The following is a 13,125-nucleotide window of genomic DNA, read 5'->3' on the forward strand; positions in this document are numbered from 1 at the left end:
ATCAAATGACCTATCATTATCAGTACTAAATGCTTCTTCCTCAGTCTCAGTCATCATTGAGTATTCAGTACTCTCTTCATCTACTGTGGTTTCATATCCCAAATCCACTTCTTTACCCTTGCACATATCATAAGTGATTTTTTGGCTAGAAGACCCCTTAGATCCATATGGACTTAGCACCAATATTCCCATTCCCCACCTTTGATCTGCATTCATTGCTATGAGAGAAGGCCTTCCTAGTTAATCGGGTAGCCCTCCCCTTTGCTAGAAATCACATACATATCAAATCCCACTTCTATTGCACAAACCATGACTCTCACATCCTTAACGACACCCAAACACTTTATGCTAGAGTTGTTTGCTAGTTACCTTAAATGTGGATGCAGAATTGACCTCTAGACCTAACCTATGCATAATGATCTCTAACATTACACACATTTTGGCCCCTCCATATACATATTGTGAGACCCCTGCCCTCTGTGCGCATCGACGAACTCTGAAATGCCAGGAGCAAAAGTAGCAACCTCTTGCGTAGGGCAGAGCTTCCCCCACTCGAGGCCTCTCCCACGAATTACTAGGCAAGGGACTAGTTCGGCGGTTCTTCCAAAACCAAAACCGGAAAACTTTCCTCGCCAGAAAGTAAGGACGATTCCTCCAGGAAAATCTTCTAACGAGAATTTATCAAACGGGGTCAAGAGCCTTAATTATCCTTTATATTCCGACCCAACCCGCGGGTCACATGGCCGAATCAAGGAGGGACTTGCACTTGGTTCATAGAGATCATCGCTTTTTTTCCCTCAAGTGAGGCATAGCCATTGATTCTTTCCCATAGAACAAGAATTATCCTGTGACTTACTTCAACTATTGTAACTTGAACATATCTGAACTTTATTATAGGAATCCACAGATCCAACCAGCCCATGGGTTAGCCAACCGCCCAATCACTATATTGGTGGGATCCCTCTTTATAAAAATTTGGTTGTGTTTTGTCCTGGGTACTAAGGAAAAGAGTTCCCAGGCCCCCTAGTAGCTGGCACTCATGCAAATATATTAAATAGACACACCACTTACGCACCCAATATAAAATTGCCTTTTCTCAGATATTCAACTATTTTTAAGACAGAATTGCAATAAAACCACAGTGTTTCCACCATAATCCTCATTATTGCATTTCCATTGTTTTCCAATCAAGTGTCATCCAGACTCTCCGTTGAAGACCGGCTAGTCAACCAATGAGATCCAATTTCATAGTTTCTAGTTTACTTAAATACATTTCTCGCCAATCCATGAAGATCTCCCTCGACATATGCATGGGTGTCCGCGCAACCGCGAGCCCGAGCATTGCACGGTCAGAACCCTCTACGATCCTCCTTAGGTGTCCTAGCACTTCACTTAGGGACCACTTTGTTTGCCCTCGCCCATTGTACTGGAAACACACCATTTTTAACCATACCGAGGCTAGTCAAGGCTTTGTCGCCCCGTGAGAGACGTCCTTCAATGACTCCTCGCCGACTATTGCAATGTAAACTCTCCTTAGATTAAACAATAAACCAAATGCTTCCTCCAGCATTTTGGCGTAAGATAGTCCTTTACAAAAACAGAGTTTCTATACAAGTAGGATTTTCCCATTGAGTTTGATTTCCTCTCACGAAAAGCCATTTCATGAGAAAACATCTCTAGTATTGGTTTCACAAGACCCTTTTTTCAAAACCCAGACTTCCTCAATGAAAATCACAAATCTTGTATCTCGGGTGATCCATCCATCAATTACAAACAAATTTCTAACTTATTTCTAGACAATTTCGGGTCTAAGAGGGAATTCTCTAAATCAGACGGTTATCCCTTCTTTGTACTGAAGAAATGGGAATGGTCACAAGTCTTGGCTTAATTTATGATTCAAGAGATGGGCTTGTATCTTACTGACCCACCTTTCTCACGTAGTCTAGCACCGAATTACTTGAATTTATTCCTAGATTTATTTCCTAAAGACATTTCTCCATTTATCTCATAAAATAACTGTGATTTCTGATGGTAAGGATAAATATCCAATAATATAAAAATTCATTCTACTTTGGATATAAAAGAACTATAAAAAATTCTACTCGTGAATAATGGAATTTAACAAGGATATTTCTTTTTCTAAATTATCCTTTAATAAATATGCATACATCATTTTATTAAAATATTCACATAGAAATATTCTTAAATATTCTCTTCTCCATTTGAACCTAGGCATCAACATGCCATAATTATCTACATAGAAATATGATAAAACATTATTTTTTTTTGATACCAAAATTAATTATGCATATTCCTATTTAACGATACGATGAAAATTAATTATGCATATTCCTATTTAACGATACGATGAAAATTCTTCTTTGATAAACAAAAATATTTATGTATATACATATTTAAATATAACAAAAATTTTTCTTTTTAACATCCAAATATTTATGCATACACATACTATGAATGTATATTAAAAAATGTAATGAAAACCTTCTTTTGGCATTTAAAATGTTTATGCATAGAATATCATGAAAAATTCTTTTTTTGCATTATTAAATTTATGCATAAACATAATTACATACAAATATGGTGGGACTTCCTCTTTTGATATACAAATTCTTTATGCATAAACCTAAGCATAAATATAACCATAATTGCATCTAAGCATCTTGTTTATTTTAAAAAATATTCAAATATAACTTCCATATAAAAATAAAGATATGAATGTTATCATAAGCTCTCTTTCATCATAAAATGAATAAATATAAGATTTCTTATCATAAAAACAAGCTTAAATGAATTAACCTCATTCTAAGTAGGTTAATAATCATAAAAATGTTTAATCTTCATCTCTAGCTTGTTAGGCTTAGAGTTTTGGGGGTAAGAAAATGAGATTAGAATTAAGATTTATCCTTCCAAGAAGGATCTAACCATAAAAGTGAGTATTCTTTCAAAAAGAGTGATTACAAATAAAAAATAATACATTTAAGCATAGGAGATTAACATTACTTCATTTAAATAACATAAATCAAGAAGGGCATGGTTTTAAGAAGAAACCATGAAATAGAATGCTTTCCAAGTGTAGAGAGGTTGGGAAGAAAATTAACATCTAAAGAAGAGAGTAAACATCATTGTTTAGGCTTACCCTTGGTTTTTGGCTTGATTCTTTAAGGAGATGTGTAGCCCTCAAGGAAGAGGCTTGGCCACCAAGAGAAGAGGGTAATCTCTAAGTGAAGAAGAGGTTTAGTGAGGCACCAAAGCTTCACAATGGAGAGGCAAGGTAGAGGGATAAAGGAAATACACTAAAATGAGAATTACACTAGCATGTAAATACACTAAGATGAAAATACAAAGGAATGAGGTTCTATTTATAGGAGAGGGAGGCCACCAACCAAGTCCAACTGGGATCTAGAGGCTTCCAGCTTCAGTTTGATCCAATTTGGACAAGTTTTAGACTAGTTAGGCCTACTTTTTTTTTAAAATCTAGTTTGGAAGAGGAGAGAGGAGAGATGAAATGTCTCATTTTTTTGAATTAAAATTTGGGAAAACGATGAGGATTCTAGGCGCCTCCTTCATGAGCTCCGCTCACCCTCCTGAGGTGTCAAAATTTCCATTTTATACTATTAAGTACTAGTACTAGTCAACTCTTCATCTTATGTGAGAATTTACTCATTTTTGGTGGATTTTCTTTTATTCTTGCATTTTTCTTATTCAAACACTTGGATTAACCCCATTGGCCCATTAGAACACTCTTTGGACCTTAATCCATAATTTTCTAAAAACAAGTACCCCTAGGCTAAGGTTTCCAGTGCACATATTCAATTAATTTCTAATGCATATTGGAAAACTCTTTTTAAACTTCTGTTTTAGGAGAATTGATCTTAAATTTAAAGGATAACTTGGGATCCAAAAATATCTTAAAACTATATTATCTCTCTCTAGGCCAAAAACAAGGAAAAACAATCCCTTTTTGCATTCTGATGAAAAGGGAATGATCACTGGGGATTGAAAGGAGAACTTTATACATCTTTAGGATCTGAGGAGGAATCTTACATCCTCTCCCACTTTCGAAATGCGAGATGTCCTCATCTCACAAAGTGGGGGTAATCCTTTACCAGTTGAACTTCTTTTTCCCAAGTGGCGTCCTCTAAAGGGTAGAACTTCCACTTGACCAAACATTCTCTAAGGACTCTGTTCCTGAGAGCCTTCTCCCGAACATCCAAGATTTCTTTGGGTTGGAGTTCCATCTAACTCTTGAGTCGTAGAAGTCAACTATTCATTATCTAGCAGATGACTCAGGCTGATACATACTTTTTAAGCAAACTGACATGGAATACATTATGTAGCTTCAGATGGGGAGGTAGAAGAAGTTCATAGGCTAGATCTTTTACTTTCTTCATAACGGTGTACGGTCCACAATATCTAGGAGAGTTTTTTTTAACTTCCCTAGAGATAAAGAACTTCTTTTAGGTTGTACCAGTATGAAGACCATATCTAATTCTTCAAACACTCTCTCCGTTCTCTTCTTACCAGCACTGCTTTTGTCTATCCTGGGCAGCCTTAATATCTTTGTGGATTGATTGCATTTTCTACTCCATATCATCTAGCATCTGTCTGGACATCTCGACCCTGATCAATGGGTTGGACCAAGTTAATGGTGTGAGGCAATCTTGTCCGTACAGAGCTTTAAAAGGGCTTATCCCAATACTTCGGTGATAAGAGGCATTATAAGCACACTCAACTAGATGTAAGTAGCTTAACCACTTCTTGGGTTCTCTACCACACAGCATGACCAAAGGATATCTTCTATTACTTGGTTCACTCTTTCTGTTTAGCCATCCGTCTCAGGGTGATAGGCTGTACTGAGATCTAAGAAAGTTCCCACTGCATCAAAGAATGCAGTCCATAACCTTGACGTAAACTTAGGATCTTGATCGCTCACTATCCTTGTGGGTAAGCCATGCAACCTGAAAATCTCCTTGAGGAAGACTCTGGCAACATCCACTAAAGTGTAGGTTTCTTTTACTGGAATCAGATGGGCAACCTTGGTTAGTCTATCAACTACCACAAAAATGGAGTTGTAACCTAATTGCACTGACGGTAGTCCAGTAACAATATCCATACTGACACATTCCCACTTCATATGTGGAATGTCTAAGCAATGCAACTTTCTTGGCATCTTAACTCCTTTTTCCTTGACTCTTTAACATACTAAACACTGATGCACATGATTAAGTACATCCCTTTCCTGGCCAAAAGAAACTCTTCTTTATTACAGACATGTAGGTCTTTATGAAACCTGGATGTCCAGCTATTGGGATATCATGGGCTTCTCTCAAAATTTTTCCCTTTGTTTCCTCATCATTGGGAATGCATAGCTGATTATTGTAATACATGCATCCTTCGTCCAATCTATACCCAGGAACTCGACTCATCTCCTAAGGAGTCTTGCTTTCCTACATAAGCAGGGTAGCAATAGGAGCAAAGAATTTGTCCTGCATGATCTTCTCTCTTGCTTCACTGATCAACGGATTTGACACCAATGTTATTACAAGCAAGGAGGCTTTCCTACTAAGTGCATCTGCTACCACATTTCCCTTCCCTGGCCGGTACTTATTCTCAAAATCAAATTCCTGCAAGGTTTGCATCCACCTTCTTTGACGCATGTTGAGATCCTTTTGGGTGAAGATCCACTTCAGACTTTGATGATCTATCTCATCAAGGTGAATCTCTGTCCCAAGAGATAATGTCTCCATAGCTTTAGAGCATAAACTACTGAGAGTAACTCTAAGTCATGGACATCATAATTTCTCTACTGCATGACCTTCCTACAGCATGAGTGCTCCTCCTAGGGCAAAACCATTGGCATCTATTACTACTTCAAAGGGTATGGAAAAATTTGGCAATTTAAGAATGGGGTTGGTTACTAAGGCTATCTTTAGCTTATCAAAAGCACTCTGACACATAGCAGTCCAATGAAATGAGAAGGTTGGTCAAAGGAGATGCTATTTGAGCATACCTAGGTATAAAGATTCGATACCACCCGGTTAATCCTAAGAATCCTCTGACTTCTTTCATTGTCTTGGGCTTTGGCCAATCTACGACTACTTGGATTTTAGCGGGGTCAGGAGAAATCCCATCCTTAGATACTATAAATCCCAAGTATTTGACATGGTCAGCAGGAGAAAGTACACTTGCTCTTCTTTGCAAAGAGTTATTGCTTCCTTAGGATCTCCAGGACTTTATGCACATGATCTTCATGATCTGTTGCATTCTTAGAGTATACTAGGATGTCATCGAAGAAGACAAGAACAAATTCATCCAAGTATTCTCTCAGAATATTCTCTATGAGGCGATTAAATGTAGCTGGGGCATTTGTTAATCCGAATGGCATGATTGTAAATTCATAATGCCCATAGCAAGTATTAAAGGCTATCTTTGGGATATCTTGATCCTTGATTCTGATCTGGTAATATCCAGATTTGAGATCTATCTTTGTGAACATTTGGGTTCCACTTAACCTATCCAAAAGCTCATCAATCCTATGTAATCATCCTATGTAATCAATACAAAGTCTTAACGTTCCATCTTTCTTTTTTTGAAAGAGGACGGGTGCACCCCAAGGTGAAACACTGGGTCTTACGAATCCTTGCTCTAACAATTCTCTTAACTGCTCCTTAAGTTTTATGGCTCCTGAGACTGGCATCTTGTATGCATGCTGGGCTATCGGCTGAGCTCCGGGGTTAGCTCTATCTCATGATCTACTTCATGAGTCGGAGGCATCTCAGTCAGCTCTTCTGGGAATACATTAGCATACTCACTTAGCCACTCTGGTTCCTTAGCCTTGGATTTTCTATCTACTGGATTCATTTTAACGATATAGACGGCTTGCTTCTTTCTGAGTCCCTTCAGCAACATAGAAGCTTTGACTAACTACAAAACTGGGGATCCGTAAATTCCAGTTCCTTTTGCTTGATTCCCGTGAAGGTCGAGGAAAGAGATGGTTCCATTGTGACAGTGAATGTCAGCCTGATTCTTATAGAGCCAATCCATTCCAAGGATTCTGTCTCATAGATTCCCAAGGGTAAGACTCTGAACTGGTAGTCTGTTACATTTCCATCTAGATTAAACTGAATACGGTCTGTCTCATGGTGTGTGAAAAGAATATTCCCATTGGCCAATTCTACTTGCATAGGTTTCCCTGTTTTTAGATCTAGGACTAACTTACGCAAACATCCTGGGGAAATAAAAGAATGTGTACTGCCTGAATCAATCAAAAGCTTAAAGTGCTTACCCTTGTACTCTACTGGAGTATGAATGACCGAGAACTGAGGATTCTACCCTTGATGTTAAATGGTGGCATAAATCTATCCTCTTTCTTCCTCCACTACATCAGCCATTGTGGCGGCTCTAGCTGCTGCTGTCTGGGGTGGAACTCTCTCTCTCTAGCTTCCCCAATTATGGGAGGGGGATCTGAAACAACTCTACATTGAGGGTGCAGGTTGAGCTGGCATTCTTCTAGGGTTGCCTTGATTTTGGCGAGAGGGACCTTGATTAGATTGATACGAAGGGGTCAGTCTCAGCACTCTAGGACCTTGGCTTCCGTGGCCCATTGACATAGAAGGAGTTGGGTAGTCCTTGAGCTAGTGCCCAATTATGGGAGGGGGATCTGAAACAACTCTACATTGAGGGTGCAGGTTGAGCTGGCATTCTTCTAGGGTTGCCTTGATTTTGGGGAGAGGGACCTTGATTAGATTGATACGAAAAGGTCAGTCTCAGTACTCTAGGACCTTGGCTTCCGTGGCCCATTGACATAGAAGGAGTTGGGTAGTCCTTGAGCTAGTGCCCAAAACCTTGACAGCCAAAACATTGGTTTTCACTTCTAAGCTCTTCCTTCTGCATCCTGGAAAGAGCCGGAGTTCCAGAAAATGTGTTCCACAAGGAAAAGCCCTTCCTTCCATTCTAAAACTTCTCGTATCCTGGGTTTGTTGTCTCTTAGGAGGTGGAGAGTTGGAAGTACTTCCTGGGGTTTGGAATCTTTTGAAAGACGAGGGTGCTAGCTTTGGCGGGACCTTGACAACAAAGGCCTTGGTGAAATCCTTCACCATCCGCACTACTTCGACCATAGAAAGTGGCTTAGCATTCTTCACCAAGCTATCCAAAGGTTTCCTGAATGAACCTGGCCATCAACTATTCTTCATCCAGCGGTGGCGAGTATTTGAGGAGGAGAGCGAATGCCTGGTGATATTCCTCCGTGGTTCGACTTCCCTGGGTTAGCTCCAGGAACTCGTTCATCTTTGTTTCCAAGAAGCCTAGAGGACAAAATCTCTTTCTGAGGTATACTTTGAGATCATCCCACGTCTGGGTGTTTTGATCCAAGTGGTTTGTCTCGCAATGGTTCCTCCATGCTACTCCGGCTATCTCTACTACGATCTTCAGCCTGGCAAGAGCCACCTTACTTTTTTCGTTGTAACCTGTGACATCGAAGTATTCCTCCATAGCTTCGATCCACTTTTCTACGGCCTCACCTAAGTGTTCCCCTTCGCCCTTGAAATGACCTGGCTAAGATTTGTGTAGAGCTTTACGAACGTCTGAGTCAAGCTCATCCTCATCTGTGTGAGGATTTGGCTGGCTACCACGATTTGCACGTCTCATGATTCTGCCAAAACAATACATCGTTAAATTTTCTATTCAACTTCGTTAAGACATTCGAAGACTTAAGAAGTTCAAAATTAATTCCTTTAAACAAGGTAATCATTCTACTATAGATCCACGACATATGTCTTGAGAAAATAGAACTTATTCATTCAAACTCAATATCTGGTGCTCAGAATCACTTAGACAATTGGAATTTTTGTAAAACATTCTTTATTAAGGTTTATAATATATACATTGAGCAACATGGCTCCAAAAAGTCAATGCCTCAATTGCATACGCATGAAGTGGCAATACTACGATGTGGACATGCCGCAATGCATGTGTGCCCTCACCGCCATTGGTGCTACAATCCTACTCCTCGAGATAAAATGGCTGAGAAGTCTAAAAATATGACAAGTGACCCTAAAATCTCGAGGTGAGGGGTGATAAAGTATAACACCACAAATCACCCCTAGTCTCATCAAAATCACCCCTAGTCTCATCAAAACCATAACTAAAGAGATGTTTTGTCTCAACCTCTATCGCTAATTACAAAACAGGCATGGATATATTTCCCTGAGAACCACATATGCTGTCGTCTCTCTATTAGGTCCGAAAAAATACAGCTCCTAGAAATGATTAACGAGACTCGCCCTGCTCGATTGAGTCCTAGAGCGGAGGAGAGGATATGCTGAAAAGCAAAGGCAGTGATATCCTGATTTTGGGTAAGGTCATGGATACTAGATAAGTATGGGGTGTCCATCTATATAATACAATTTATCAATTATAAGTCTTCATCACACTGAAGCTTAATCTGAATGAAAATACAACATATGAATGCATCTTTCTAAGATTTAATTATAAATTCGTGAAAAAATTCGTCTTTGATTCTTAAGATTTCAACAAAGCTCTGATACCACCTGTGAGACCCTTGCCCTCTCTGCGTATTGAACTCCGGAGTGCTAGCAGCAGAAGTAGTAACCTCTTTGCGGAGAGCAGAGCTTCCCACTCGCGGCCTCGCCCACCATGAATGTTCGGGCAAGGGACTAGTCTGACGGTTCTTCCAAAACTAAAACTGGAAAACTTTCCTTGCCCAAAAAGCAAGGGCAATTCCTCCAGGAAAAGCTTCTAACGAGAATTTATCTAACGGGGTCAAGAGCCTTAACTATCCTTTTTTTTGTATTCCGACCAAACCCGCGGGTCACATGGCCGAATCAAGGAGGGGGACTTGCACTTGGTTCATAGAGATCATCGCTTTTTTTTCCCCTCAAGTGAGGCACAACCATTGATTCTTTCCCATGGAATAAGAATTACCCTGTGACTTATTTCAACTATCGTAACTTGAACATCACTGAACTTTATTGTAGGAATCCACCGATCCAGCTTAACCCCAATGGGCCCATGGGTTAGCTAACCACCCAACCACTGTATTGGTGGGATCCCTCTTATTTCAACTATCGTAACTTGAACATCACTGAACTTTATTGTAGGAATCCACCGATCTAGCTTAACCCCAATGGGCCCATGGGTTAGCTAACCACCCAACCACTGTATTGGTGGGATCCCTCTTTATAAAAATTTGGTTGTGTTTTGTCTCGGGTACTAAGGGAAAAGAGTTCCCAGGCCCCCTAGTTGGCACTCATGCAAATATATTAAATAGACACACCACTTACGCACCTAATATGAAATTGCCTTTTCTCATATTCAATTTCATAGCTGGCTAGTCAACCAACGAGATCTAATTTCATAGTTTCCAGTTTACTTAAATACATTTCTCGCCAATCCATGAAATTGCCTTTTCTCAGATATTCAACTATTTTTAAGACAGAATTGCAATAAAACCACAATGTTTTCATCATAATCCTCATTATTGCATTTCCATTGTTTTCCAATCAAGTGTCATTCGGACTCTCTGTTGTTGAAGACCGGCTAGTCAACCAACGAGATCCAATTTCATAGTTTCCAGTTTACTTAAATACATTTATCGCCAATCCATGAAGATCTCCCTCGACATATGCATGGGTGTTTGCGCAACTGCGAGCCCGAGCATTGCCTGGTCAGAACTCTCTAGGATCCTCCTTAGGTGTCCTAGCACTTCACTCAAGGACCACTTTGTTGGCCCTCACCCATCGTACTGGAAATGCACCATTTTTAACCATACCGAGGCTGGTCAAGACCTTGGCAGGCTTTGCCGCTGTGAGAGACGTCCTTTGATGACTCCCCATCCGCTGTTGTTACGTAAACTCTCCTTAGATTAAACAATAAACCAAATGCTTCCTCCAACATTCTGGTCTAAGACAATCCTTTACAAAAATAGAGTTTCTATGCAAAGTAGGATTTTCCCATTGAGTTTGATTTCCTCTCACGAAAAGCCATTTTTTCCTATCGTAGTCAAAAGTCTTAACTAACTGAACTGATCTGACCGAACTCGTAAGTTCCATAGTCAGATCAAGGGACAGATTGCACTTGGATCATAGAGACCAACGCTTTTTTCCTCATCGAGAGGCACATCCGTTGATTCTTTTTCCATAGAGCAATTTTTATCCGGGATTTACTTTATCTATCGAACTAAACAGAAATTGAGTCTCGATTTACGGATCCATCAGTCTAGCCTAACCCCATCCAGTCCCATGGGTTAGCCAACCACCCAACCAACCATTGTAGTGATGGGATCCAATTAGGAATTTGGTTAGGTTTTGTCCCGGGTACCAGGGAAAAGAGTCCCCTGGCCCCCTAGCCGGATGTTCATGCAAACATAAAACTAGTCACACCACTTACACACCCAATATGTAATTGCCTTTTTCACACATTCAGTCATCTTTAAAACAATCATTTAATGAATCCATAGTATTACTGATCACAATCCTCCAAAATATCTGGTTGAATCTTAATTTCCAATCATTCCTTCATCAGAGTATCTATGGCATCATTGGCAACCAGAACGCTCACCACCTGTTCACTCAGGGGCCTTTTCAATAGTTCCTAGCTCATAGTACTCGGTAATATAATCACTTATAAAAATCAAGATGGAATCTCCGTTGAAGATTAGCAACATCAACCAACAGATCCATATAAAAGAGCCATGGACTCATCCGTTGAGGACCAGCAACAAGGTCAATCAATCAGATCCATGCCCGGTTTCAGAAAATAACTCTTACTCCTTGTTCCAATATCTTCCACGACGCACGTGTGGGTATCTTCGGCGACCCAGAGCCCGAGCACCGTATGGTCAGCACCCTCTAGGATCCTTCGCAGGTCACCTAGCGCTTCACTCATAGGCCGCTTCCTTGGTCCCTCATCCACCGTACCGGAAGCTCACCATTTAAATCGAACCGAGGCTGGTCAAGACCTCGGCCGACCTTGCTACGCGAGACGTCCTCCATTGACTCTCCGTCTCAGCAGTTGCAACTTTATCAGATAGGTCTCCACGACCTTAATCACAAGATGGTCAAAATGCTTCCCCAGCATTCTTAACATCAAACAGTCATTTACAAACAGGTCACAAATACAGTTTCTATATTGAACTCTCGTCTTTCCACATTATTCCACATCAATCCATATTACTTAATCCAATTCCAAATCATATGTGTATCCATTCTTGACCAGATACATCATTTTCCATCCAATCACATCACATTCATTCACTTCACATAACATCCATTCCTATCTTTCTTAATTTACATTACGTCTCGTCACATCCATTTCTCATTATATCTCATTCGCTCAGATCTTATATTATTCATTCACATTCTGATTCACATGACATCTCATCTCATCCATTCGTTCATATTGACTTCATACCCATTCACATTCATATTTGCATTCATTATTCCACACACACATCCACATTCGTACATCCACATTCACATCTATATCCATACATCCATTTTCACATCCACATTCATACATCCACATCCACATCCACATCCACGTCCACATTCATATATCCACATCCACATCTACATTCATACATCCACATTCACATTCACATCCATACATCCATACCCACATTCCACATTCACATCCACATTCACATCCATACATCCATACCCACATTCCACATTCATACATCCATATCCACATCCACATTCATACATCCACATCCACATCTACATTCATACATCCACATTCACATTCACATCCATACATCCATACCCACATTCCACATTCATACATTCATAGCCACATTCCACATTCATACATCCACATCCACATTCACATTCACATCCATACAACCATATCCACATTCCACATCCTCATTCACATTCACATCCATACAACCATATCCACATTCCACATCCTCATTCACATTCACATACATCCACATCCACATTCCATATCTACATCCATATCCCCATCCACACATCCACATTCATATTCACATACATCCACATTCATATTCACATACATCCACATTCACATTCACATTCACATTCACATCCATATCCACATTCCACATCCTCATTCACATTCACA

Source organism: Cibotium barometz, chromosome 10 (genome assembly GCF_041138505.1).
Source record: "Cibotium barometz isolate CiBa-2024 chromosome 10, ASM4113850v1, whole genome shotgun sequence".
NCBI classification, from domain to species: Eukaryota; Viridiplantae; Streptophyta; class Polypodiopsida; order Cyatheales; family Cibotiaceae; genus Cibotium; species Cibotium barometz.